This window comes from Amborella trichopoda, chromosome 4 (genome assembly GCF_054954075.1).
Source record: "Amborella trichopoda isolate Santa Cruz 75 chromosome 4, AtrichopodaSantaCruz75HAP2 v2.0, whole genome shotgun sequence".
NCBI lineage: Eukaryota > Viridiplantae > Streptophyta > Magnoliopsida > Amborellales > Amborellaceae > Amborella > Amborella trichopoda.
The window spans coordinates 17,515,047-17,527,396 of NC_142339.1; the positions used below are offsets into that span (position 1 = coordinate 17,515,047).

At 42.8% G+C, this 12,350-nt stretch overlaps 1 pseudogene across 1 annotated transcript in view; it reads left to right on the forward strand.

Moving 5' to 3' along the window:
* Positions 1-9,883, forward strand: part of LOC148782330 (transportin MOS14-like) — a 28,505-nt pseudogene extending 18,622 nt beyond the window's left edge. The window contains exons 7-8 of the transcript XR_016053296.1: positions 8,190-8,329; positions 9,592-9,883. The product of XR_016053296.1 is annotated as a transportin MOS14-like (transcript). The remainder of the gene's footprint in view (positions 1-8,189; positions 8,330-9,591) is intronic.
* The last annotated feature ends 2,467 nt before the right edge of the window (positions 9,884-12,350 follow it).

The window sequence follows — 12,350 nt, forward strand, 5'->3', positions numbered from 1 at the left end:
ACCAATACAATTCTTCCTTTTTAAGGGTGAAAAAATATTCCAACTTAGTTTGAGTCTTAAGGTTGGATTCAGAAGCAGACAGAGGCCGGGACTCCTCAGTTCTATCTAGGTTTTGAAGGGTATTTAACCGGGAGCTCTTAATTTGAGATTAGTTCCTACAAATTGAACTGCTCCAGGTTTTAAGAGAGGCTTTGAGGAGTTGAATCTCTACTCGAAACTACGGGGAAAAGGAGTTCCACCAAGTTGGAATGAGAGAAGACAAGGAATACTCTTCAAGCCAAGTTAGTTTGAACCGAAAAGGTTTTTGTCCCCTTTGGACAGCTTGAGTATTCAGAAAGGATGGGGCAATGCTCCGAAGTTGGTTTCGGCAGAGTCAGAGCGTGCAAACCTGGAAATTTAGGAACGTATCCAATTTAAAGAGAGATGTTTGGGATGAGTGGTCAGACTAGGTGAAAGGTTTCCCTGAAGGTGAATGTCTAAGAGATCGTTGTGAGAGATGAAATCCGAGAAGTCCAACATTCCTTGAGAGATGTTGGAGTTGGAATTTCTCTTGTAAGACCATCTTGTGATATTGAAATCCCCTCCCAGACACCTAGTAGAATGAGGAAGGGATGCTACGAGGTCAAGTTCTGCCCAAGTTGTGGTCTGAGGGATGCGGAGTTGCGGCCATAGATAGCCGAGAATTTCCGTGGAAAGCCATTGGAAATTCAAGAAGGTATAACTGTAATGGAGAACTCCCCTACGTGGGAAGAGAGAAGGAGGTGTTCCGATGGGTTCTTGACTATAGGCTACCCATATTCCGCCTGAAGTTCTGACAACAGGAAGGAATACCCACTGGCAGGGTCTTCTACCTCAAACTTGGCGGACTAATTGAAGGGAAGGGGTCGGCTGTTTAGTGTCAGTGAGGGATAAAATAGAGGGGTGATGTTTAGAGGTCATATCCCTGACTGCATCCCGTTTGAGGGATTCTCCCAAACCGCAGACATTCTATGAGAGAATTTTCATGGTGAAACTAGGGTTGCAGAGGAGGAGGCCAGTTTGGGGGACCTCCTGAGAATAGTGGGGAGCGTCAAGGGGGGACCTTCTAAAGCTGGTCTATCGTAGTAGACGAGGAGAACAAGTTAAGGATCTCCCTTTGTCCTCTTAAACTCACCTTCAGTCTGCTCTGTGCATCCGAGAGGATGAATTGGTGAGACGGGCCTTCGGGTCCATGGGGAAGCCCCATAATCCTAAAGATCTCATTCATTTTGTTTAACTCTCTGTTACTCCCATCACCGTCGACCCCCTCTGGACTAGCTTGCCGTTTAGTGCCATCCAAGGGGGGAGAGATGGGCATGGTACGTGGCTTGGTGTCCTCTTGAGTGGGAGAAGTTGGTAAAGCGAAGGGGTTAGCCGAGTAAAGGTCTGGTGGCAGCAAAGGTAGAGGCTCAAGGTAAGAAGACGAGGGAAGGTCATTGGGGTTAAAAGGAGCAATAGGTTCAGAGGTTGGGGCATCAAAGGTGGAAGTTTGGAGGGTGTGTCGGGGAAGGGAAGAGGGGGGACTTAGAAAACCACCCGGAGAGGGTAGAGACGAAGAGGGTGGTGGCCGAGGTTTGGTTTTCTAGGTGTGGAACATGTAATGGGGTAGGGGGAAGTTGCTAAGTGGGGCCGGAACCTGCAAGGGATAGAAGGGAGAACTGAGAGTTGGAGTAAACCTTGGATAAAACGATGTTGGGCATAGGTACAGAAATGGCAAGGTTCAGGCGAGTCAAAGGGCAGAAGAGTCTAGGATGACGAAGGGTCAAGGAGGGGTGGGTAGGGAAGATGAAAAGTCCTGACTCGGCATATGGGGACCAAGAGAGGGGTGAAAGGAAAGTAGGGGGCGAGAAGGGTAGAGAGGAAGGCAGGATCAAGAGGAGAAGGGTCCGCTAAGTGAGCTGCCACTATGCCAAAGGGAAATTGAGACCACTCCATTGGGTTGACATTGGGAACAAGTTGGGTAGGGGAGGGAGGAGGAGAATCTTTGGAAGGAGCAGAGTAAAGAGGGGTGGTGGTCAGGGGTGATGAGGGTTTTGGTGGAGGCAAGAGAGCCCGAGGTTAAGGGTCGAGCGATGCTAAGGGAGGCACAAGGGGAGGGAAAGGGTTAGAAGTCAAGCGATGGACGCTCGCCGAGGGTGATCTTCAAGGGTGAGGGTGGTGGAGGAGGAGGAAGTTTGAGGGAAGGCTGAAAAGGGAAGCAAGGGTGGAGAGGTAGATGAACAGTCAGGGGCAAAAAGAAGAAGAGCAGGTGAGAGGAGGGGAAAAGCCAACCGAGGCATCGGGGGCAATTGTTAGGATCTTGAGGTGGGCAGACTCAAGGGTTTGGCAGGTATCGCTAAATGGGTTGAGGGGAAAGGACGGCTTCTCTTCATCTGATGGCCGGAAGGGTTCAGGGGTAGGTAGGGGAGATAGAACGGACGAGGAAGGCGGCGCAGGATGGAAGGTCCAGCTGGACAGGCCTGATTGCAGGTGGACGAACGGACAGAATCTACAGGTGTCGAGCGGGTTTCAGAATTCCTGGGGAGAGGAGCCTTTTGGGGTGGTTTAGAGGGCGGGGAGGGGCGGCCTACAATTAATGGATTTGCCACGTGTCCCGATTGCAGGGACAGGCCGACTGGCCAGACGATTGAGACAAGGGAGGTCGACGTAGACTAAAATGTGTTTACCATGGTGATGAGGATGGGAGCCATGTGACTCTGGTAAGGCCGTCGATGATCTGTCACCAGAGCGGCCTTGGGGGCTCGAGCAACTAGGAGAAGGGATGCCACCTGAGATCGAGAGCGGTTGGAGAGAGACGTGTCGTTGGTCGAACCTGCCATGGGGGCTTGCTTGTATGGCACGTGGTCTCTAGATGACTATCGGGAGTGGTTTCGTGCCGCTGGTAGGGTGCGTTCAAGGAGAAAGATGGCTAGTGGCGCTGCTTAGGGTGGAGGTGTTTCTCAATTATTGTGGTCCAGATCAAGGAGGGGGGGGGGGACTTGAAGAAAGAGGGTGAAGGCGGAGAAGCCGCAATCCACGAAAGATGTAACCAGTTGATGGAGGAGATAAGCTGTGTGTCTAGGACCTCCAAGAGGAGGCGGATGGAACCCAGAGAGAGGACTTTAATGGATTTCCAGTGGATTTCAATCAGGGAACCACAGGCCTCCGCCACTCTCTGGAATGTGGAAGGGGACGACACATGGAGAGGGATGTAATCAACCGTGACCCAAACTCTGTTTCCGGAATGACCCGTCCTTTGGGGACCAATTTCAGAGTTGTAAGGCTGCCCCTTTGAAGGAGTAGAAGGAGAGGTCCTGTAGAGCTTGATGGGCACTCTCTGTTGAAGGGAAACTGAATAGAATTTCATCCTTCAAGATGCGACGGCAACCAAGATGGGGCTTGGCGCATAACTGTTGGGCCCATTTCTTGACTCCCCTGGTATCATCCCGTTTAGGTTGAATACTTCCCACTAAGGAAGACAAAAGTTTGGCTTTGAGAGGGGCTGACTCCTCTGCCAGGGTGGAGAGGATGAAGGGGAGATTCGGAGAATAGAGCCTCGGAGCGGGAGGTTGAGCACCAGGGGAGAGGGAGGGAACTCTGAGACCAGGAGGAGGAGAGGGCGGGGTGGAAGCCACCACCGGGGAGAATGAAGCGTTCGGAGGGGCTGACTTGGGTCCCCGAACAAAGGTTGATGGTGGTTGAGGCGGCAACCTTTTGGGGTAAAGGCTGTAGATCTTGTTCCTGTCAAGGGGCGAAGGAAGACACAGGATCCTCGTCCTCTTCTCTTGCTTTTGTCTTTGTACCAAATTACACATTATTTAAAATATTTTTATAGTGCTTGGTTAGGTGTCTCGATCTCACCCTCCGGGTCGGGATGACCTGGTGGCGTGGTCCCGGGTTCAAGATGGACCTGGGACTTGAGATCGCTTTCTCGGGAAACGCCTAAGCGAGACGCGAGCAAGAATATCAACTGGTGAGAGAGGAATTGGGTGGTGAGGCGGGACTTTCCTCACGTGGGTCCGTGACACGCTCGGGCTGGCTCGCATGGGCACCTTCTTAGATCACGTAGAATGCCCCTTGACCTGTGGCCGGTTTAGAATCGTCTCCCATGACTCGTTTCTTTTTTCCGGCAACCATACACACACATTAAAATATAGACAAGTGGGTCAGAAGACCCCACCTTGTCTTTGAATGAATGCACACAGTCGTGTACATTCGAGGGGATAATGAAGGAACAATGCCATTTGGTCCATGTCAATTGGACAACCTTCTGATGTCCTCTTTAACAAGAGATTCACGACATTATTTTTTAATGAAAAATGAAAGCAAAAAGGGGTGAGTTTAAGAAAATGAGGAGAGACAAAGAAAGACAGAGAAAGAAAAGAGTAGAATAAAGGAACGAAGATCAGTTTTGGCTTTCACCTGATTCTTCAGAAAGAGAGAGAGAAGAAAGTGGAGATAGAAAAGAGAAATGAAGGCCAAGTATGTCTTTCAACTAGTCCTTTATAGAAAAAGTAAAGAGAAACATTTTTAAAGAAAAGAGGAACAAGGGGCTAGTATGCCTTTCAACTAGTCATTCATAATGCTAATGAATAAAGAGAAATAAAGAGAGAAGGCTGGTTTATTTTATACCCAGATCCTTCAAAGAAGAAGATAATGAAAAGAAACAAGAAAGTTAAGAGAGAAGAGAGAAGGAGAAGAGAGATAAAGAAGGAAGAGAAGAAAGACACAAGCGGCGGCTTAGCTGCCGTTAGTGTTGAGAGAGAATAGACAAAGAGAGGGAGAACACAGACGGCGGCTTAACTGCCGTTTGTGAGGAGAGGAAGGGAAAATGAGAGCGCACAGACGGTGGCTTCACTGCCATTTGTGAAAAGAGAGAGGATGAGAGAGAACATAGACAGTAACTTAGTTGCCTTTTGTAAAAAGAGAGGAGAGAGAGTACACAGATGACGGCTTAACTGCCGCCTGTGAAAAAAGAGAGGGAAGAGAGAGAATACACGGACGACGGCTTAGCTGCCGTTTGTGAAAAGAGAGAAGGAAGAGAGAGAATACGTGACGGCGGCTTAGTTGCCATTTGTGAAAAGAGAGAGGGAAGAGAGAGATTACACAAACGGTAGCTTAGCTGCCGTCTGTGAAAAGAGAGTAGGAGAGAGAGTACACAGACGGTGGCTTAGCTGCCGTTTGTGAAAAGAAAGAAGGAAAAGAGATAGTATGTAGACGGTGGCTTAACTGTCGTTTGTGAAAAGAGAGAAGGCAGAGAGAAAGAAGAGAGAGAGAATACAGAGACTGCAGCGAGGCCCGCCAAAAAGGGTAGGCCCACGTTGCTGCCCCTGTGTGAGGAGAGAGACAGAGAGAGAGTACAAAGACCGCAACGCGGCTCGCCATAAAGGGTAGGCCCACATCGTTGTCCCTGTGAGAGAGAGAGAATACAGAGATCGCAATGAGGCCCGCCAAAAAGGGTAGGTCCACATCGTTGTCCCTGTGAAAGGAGAGAGATAGAGAGAGATTACAGAGACCATAACGAGGCCCGCTAAAAAAGGTAGGCCCACGTCGCTGCCCCTATGAAGAGAGAAAGACAGAAAGAGACAAAAGAAAGAAAGGGATAGAAGAACAGAGAAGAAAGGAAAGGAGAAGAGAGAGGAAGGAAAGAAACATAGAAAGGAAAAATGCAGAAAGGGAAAGGAAAGAAAAAGAAAGAGAAAGGAAAGAAGAAGAAGAAGAGAGGGAAAGGAAAGAAGACGAGAGAAAGGAAAGGAAAGAGAGTAAGGAAAGAAGCAGAGAAAAAAAAAAAGCAGAGAGAAAGGAAAGAGGGAAAGAAGAGAGAGAAAGAAGAGAGCGAAAGGAGGGAGAGAGAGAAGGGAGAAAGAAGAGAGAGAAAGAAGAGAGAGATAGAGGAGAGAAAGAAGAGAGAGAAGGAGAAGAGGAGAGGAGAGAGAAAGCTACCTTTAATGCCCAAAGGTACCCACCAAGATCTTCTCTCTCCTCTCTCTCTTTCTAGACCGTGACCCAAAAACTTAAATGAAAAGCCCAAATTTTAGTGATCAAAGAAGGGTCGTTTACATGAGCACATCACGTGCTTATATAGATTTTAAGTCCAAACATGGGTGGATGATCAAATTCTAACCTAATTGTGGAAAAATAAGAATTAAATGAATTAAATAAAATTAAGAAATTAGGGGTAAAATGACGATTTTGCCTCTTACCCACAAATCCTGAAATTCCAATTAAGTCCTTGTCATGGCCATGCAACCTTTGCGATCTTCCGGGGTCCGTTCGGGATCCTTCCAGTCTTCATCCGGCCAAAAGATTATTCTTTTCTTGATCGGCTCGAGAAGATGATCGTTTTGATAACTATTTTGAGCCATGGATTGGACTTTCGGGACACGATCATGATGCAGCAAAAACACGGGAAAATGTGCGACCTTAGATTTAAGATTCGGCCCGTTTCTCAGTGTTTTTCGTCGATTTCTTCATTGTAGCATGACAAGCATGTTGCCATGAAGGTTTTGCAAAAAGAACGGCTCGATGTGGTGCTTGGACGACCGTTTTTCAAATTGGAAAACTTTGACAGGAGTTTGGATTCTGATGACCGAAATTTGCCACTTTTCATCCCTGATTTCTGACGAATCCATCCGTCCATCACGTGTGAAGTTCGACCCGGAGGAAGCTCTTGACCTTGTGGTCATAATGAGTCTGATTTTGCGTCCATCTGACGTGTGAGAGCCGTGATGAGGGCATTTGATGAAGGGGACGTGCTGCTGGAATTCTCTGCTACTTTTGGAACTTTTCGGCAAACTTCTCTCTTCGATTTCTCTCGACTCAGGCCATGTCATTGTGCGTTCCGCATATCAAATCGACCAGGTCAATGAGACGAACATTCTCCCAAAAATTGGGCTTGATTCGACCTGGGATGGGGATGATACGACCATGAAAAGTTTGCCCCAGAGATGGTGAAGTACAATTTCAATTAATGGAAGCTGGTTTACCGAAGGTGCACCGTAGTAGTGTAGGACCTAACTTGCTCCAAAAGCGTCCAAATGCACCGAAAATTGATACCCAGAGGTTTTCAAACGTTCAAAATCCAATGGCGATGGTCTGGAGATCGTTTGACGCTCCGATAATGGTGTTGTAGTTGAGGGTCCGATTTTAGCATGATAAAGGCGGAATTTCTCAAAACTGTTTTGTCGTCTGCACTGCCTTAAACTCGTCAGATTGCGACGAAACTTGGCAGATATTCTTCAGAGACCCTTAGCCACGTTCCTGGTTCTTCTTGGGGCATTCTGAGACTGTCGGAAATTTCACTTCTGGATCAGGGCTTATTGTCCTAAGGCTTCCGTAGTCCACAAGTGTTCTGGTACCTATAGTCCTAGGTTGCGAACTGCTCTCCTTATTTGCACCGGGGATACAAGTGTTGAAAAATACCTTCAAACATTGCTTCCTTCAAATTAGCCATATTTTGATATCTTTTTTACTTATTTTCTTTTATTTTTCTATTTTTTTTTATATATTTCTACATGCAACGCATGTGAGTCTACTAGTAGGTTTTAAACTTCAAATTGGTCTCTCTTCCTAGACTAGATATCACTAACCTGAACAATAAAAAAGAAAAAAGGAGAAAGAAAAAAAGGAACAATGTTACGATGTTGTTTTGTTCACTGGGCATAATATCAATCCCTCTTATTGTATTTGGTGGTGGTGTGTGTCCTTATCTTTCCTTTCCTTTCTTTATAAACACATGTTCCTCCTTAAGCTGTAATGTTTTCTATCAAAACAGAAAATTATGGAGTGATAATTAATTCTTCAGAGTTGAAATCTTCTATTTGGTCTTCTGACTGCCTATTCTATGGTTTAATAATGAGGATTGTCTATCTTATTTGGAGAATATACACAGAAATATTGAAGTTCAGAATCTTTTGAATGTTAAATCTGCAGTGTGTCATTGTCTGGATGTCCCCTACTGACTGAGTACACTCTTAGTTGTTCAATTGGGTTTATTTTCCATTGGTTTTGGTTAGTTTTTATTCTTAAACAGCGATTGAGTTGATTATCTCATTCTTGAAATACAATTTTTTTCTACTCTACTGGGTTTTGGAAAGAAAGTATTCCACGTTTTAAAGTTATCACTATGGTATATTTTACACTTGATGCACTTTTCTCATTATAAGTAATTTCTGTATATATGTATCTTGCAGCTACTTGCAATTTGATACACTATACAGCATCAGAAAGCTCAGGTGGGATAAATGCACAGATGCCTTTGATACTAGTGCTTGTGCCTCAAGTGATGGGTCTTAGAGAAAGGTTTGGAACTTCTTTGAAGGATTTGGATCAGGTAACCTTAAAGATCCACAGAGCATTATTGTTATCCCCATCACTATAATTGATACTCCATAAGTTCGTGGAGAAGACTATAAACTTCTGTGAGTAACATATGATTTGCCTGTATTATAGCTTGGTGATGCACATGAAATTGCTTTATTTGTGATGTATATGACTACTAGATCATAAGAGACATACAATGCTTCATTTGAGAGTCCCAATGAACTTAGTCCTTTAACTGGCTGCATCTCGTAGATGTTAATGCCTGCCTGTTACCTTGACTTTTGTGTTGGTCATAACATCTTTATCAAATTTCCGTTTAAAACGTAATTTTCTCAAAGTACTCTGATTTCTTTTAAAAATGTTTTGATATGTTTTTTCTGAAATAATTTCTTCTTATATCATTTTGTTAAGAACTTTTAGAAAAATACTTTTAAAAATTGCCTTGAAAATCATTCTTTTGTGTTTTTTATCACTTTGTGATTGCATATATCTTCCTCTGAGCAGCAACAAGAAATTAGTATTAGTTTATTAGTTTCTTACTTACATTGTGAACTGAAGTTCTTTTTCTTGAAATTTGATATAATGTACCATCTTTCCTTACATACATAAACACATACACGCATATATACACCATTGTTTTAGCTCAACTTCTTTTAAGTCAAATCCAAATCAATCACGTCTTTTCACCCAATGATTTGGGACCAAAATGAATGTGATACTGACCTTTGGATCACCAATGTAGCATTGTTATGCAAGTTGCTAACTATGGGTGATAATTGCTCTCATGCTTTTATGTTCTTTATTTGTGTGGCCCATTTCCGGGTCATATGGTTTCTTGATATCTGTGCTGTAATATATTTTTCCTGTTCAAATAATAACAGTTTTAAGTACATTTTCTTGTCACCCTTCCTTGGTTTCCTTTACAAAATTGTCTAGTCATAATTATGTATAGTTATTTTCTTTTCATATTCCAGATCATATTGAAAGTGCAATGGCTAGTCAGGAGCATAAATGGAATATATTATTTAATAAGGATATGCATGATTATTTCTTAAAATAACGGATGCCTTGATTTTTACATATAAATAATATGTGTGATTGGTTCAACTCTAGAGATCATGCCACACTTTCTTATCTCATTCTTTGTCGCCCACCTCTCTCTGTCCCCTTACATCTTCATCTTTTTCTTCACTTCTCTTTTTACACCTCTGTTATATACTGATCTAACATTTGTAGATTGACCTAGATCTGGTACTTTCTACTTGGTTTCAGAGTAAGGTCAAGATCCGAAGAAGTGGAGGTCGATTATTGAAACTATGCCTGTACTACTGCTGATGTCAGCAGTCCAGCTAGACTGCTTGAGATTGATTACAACCATTTTCTGCAGCTGTTAGATGTGTATCAATGAGCTTTGCAACCACGATTGTATAATCGATTGCTCAATGCACTGTGTAGTGCATTTAGTGTTTACACAATGTATTTAAAGAGAAATCTGAGGGTGTAATTAGATTTCACCAATACTTTGTAACATGTTTATTAGCTTGAAGGAGTAACGATTTCATAACATCAGGTATGGAGTATTCTGGTCTTCAAATCCTATTGTTAAATTTGATGAGACAAACAATTTGGAGTGGTCTAGATTTGTAGGGTTGTTCCTTAAGGGTAGAAAAAAGTTGGATTATATTGATGGTCTTTTTGTAAACCAGATGCAAATGAGCCATCTTATGCAGATTGGGAAGCTGATGAAATGATTGTTATAAATTAGATTTTAAGCTCTATACAACTAAACGTGAGTTGCACATTTATGAATTGTAATATTTCAAAATACTTAGGGACGAAATGGCTAAAGCCTACTGACATGATAGGAATATCACAAAAATCTATGAATTGGAGCAACAAATCAACTATTTGAAACGAAAAGATTTATCAGATGGAGACTATTATGCTCCTAGCTACCAGCCTGTAAATTACTCTCATTGTACTAAAGAACGCAGAGAAAGAGTGGAACAAAAGAAGATATTTGATCTTTTAGGGGGCCTTAATCCTAAATATTAACTTTCAGATGTAACTAGGTGGTGAAATTCTACCATCACTTGGAACGCTATTTTTCTTCTCCTAAAAAAATATGATGAAACTAGCCAGAAAGTTATGGCTGTGCCTATTTGTGAATATGAAAGGTCTGCTATAATTTTCAATTCTTTCAATAGTCATGGTAGTGGCCATAGTGGTGGTCATGGTAGCCTCACACAGGATCAAAAGGATAGGCTAAAATGTAACCATTTTGGAAAATCTGGACATATTAAGGAAACTTGTTAGGATCTCATTGGACGCCATTACTGCAGTACAACTCGGTCTTATGCAGGTGCAACTAGTGAGAAGGCTAGTCATACTGTGTCTCGACATCAAGATGCTAGTGGTCATCTACTTGTGACTATACATCTTCTATACCTGAGGATAAACTGGTGATGACTTCCAAGTGAGACGTTCTTGATCTTAAGCAGCGTGCCTTCACACGTAATGATCCTTATTCTTCATCAAAGTTGCATCTTGCCTATGTAGGTATATCTGCATCTGCACATCATGTTTCCATGACTTCTCAAGCTCCTTGGATCATTGACTCAAGAGCCTTTGAACATATGACTGGCTTGCCCAATCAATTTTCTGCTTATGCCACTTGTTTGAACCTTGTGTTTGTCAGGATAGCTGATGGATCCCTTTTATGAATTTGGTGGAGGAAAGGATTAAGCAAAGCAAAAACAAGAGAAACATGCTAATGGATCGGAGTAATAAAATGAGCTTACAAGCCAAGCTCCATACGCACACTTCTGAATAAACCCTCAAAGATAGAACTCAAAAGCTGACCTCACTCAAAGATCATAACCTATTTACATCTTTAACCCTAGCCAAAGCACGATCTGGACCATCCATTACAAACGTTAAATGACCATTTTTTAAAAAAAAGCGAGAAAGTAGGAAAAGGCAATCTTATCCAAACTATCCAAAAAAAGATGAAACTACCCTTAATTTTGCAATGTGCACTATGATGGTCATTTTCAGGTCTCCAGAGCCCTTCTTTGACAAAATCCCTTTCCACAACCAGTAAAGTAGGATGTCCAGTGCTCTGAAAGATCTCTCCTTAGAGTGCCAATAGGCCCTATTCTGAGCTATGAGCGAAAGTTTATGCACTGTAGAAGGCATGCTGCTCACAAAACTGCTTACATCACAATTACAGGAAAAAGGATTGATCCAATTACTTCTTCTATAAATTTGTTTTCCACTTTTCATGTTCCCAAGCTGTCCAATAATCTTTGATCTCCTAGTGGCCTACTAAAAACTTTGAATTGTTGTAGCATGACCACCTTCCCATCTCATTTTGTTTTTGAGTGATTGGTGACTGCTAGGACATTTGGGTGTAGTTGTGAGGATGGAGGGTTGTACCTTCTAGACACACCAAAACAAGCTTCTATAATTGCTCAAGCGATTGGCATGTTTGATTGCTAATAACGAGGGGATGTATATTTGTGGCACACCCATGTTGGTCATGCTTCTCTTTCCATATTGCATTCTTTGTTCTCTTGGACTTTTTCACTGGTGGGTCAAGTTCAATTACAATGTGAGATTTGAGGGTTCTTGAAACATTATAGAACTTCATTTTCTATCAGTAATGATGAAAAGACTGACACTTCTTTCTCTAATATATGTTTTGAGGTGTGGGGAGCTTCTCAAGGTGTTAGTGTTTTTTATTTTTGGTTCTTTGTTACTTTTATAGATGAGTGCACCATATCGACCACACTTTATCTAATGAAATATAAGGATGAAGTTGCTATCCTTTTCGAGTTTACCATAAAATGGTCAGAACACAGATTATTGCAAATATCATATTACTACATTTTGATACTAGTGGTGAACGTGTTACTAATTTTCTCAGAGAGTTAATGGATCATGGTATAGAGTTCCAAACAACATGTCCTTACAGTGATCAACAAAATGGAGTCGCCAAGCGAAAAAATTGACATTTGTTGTGAATTACT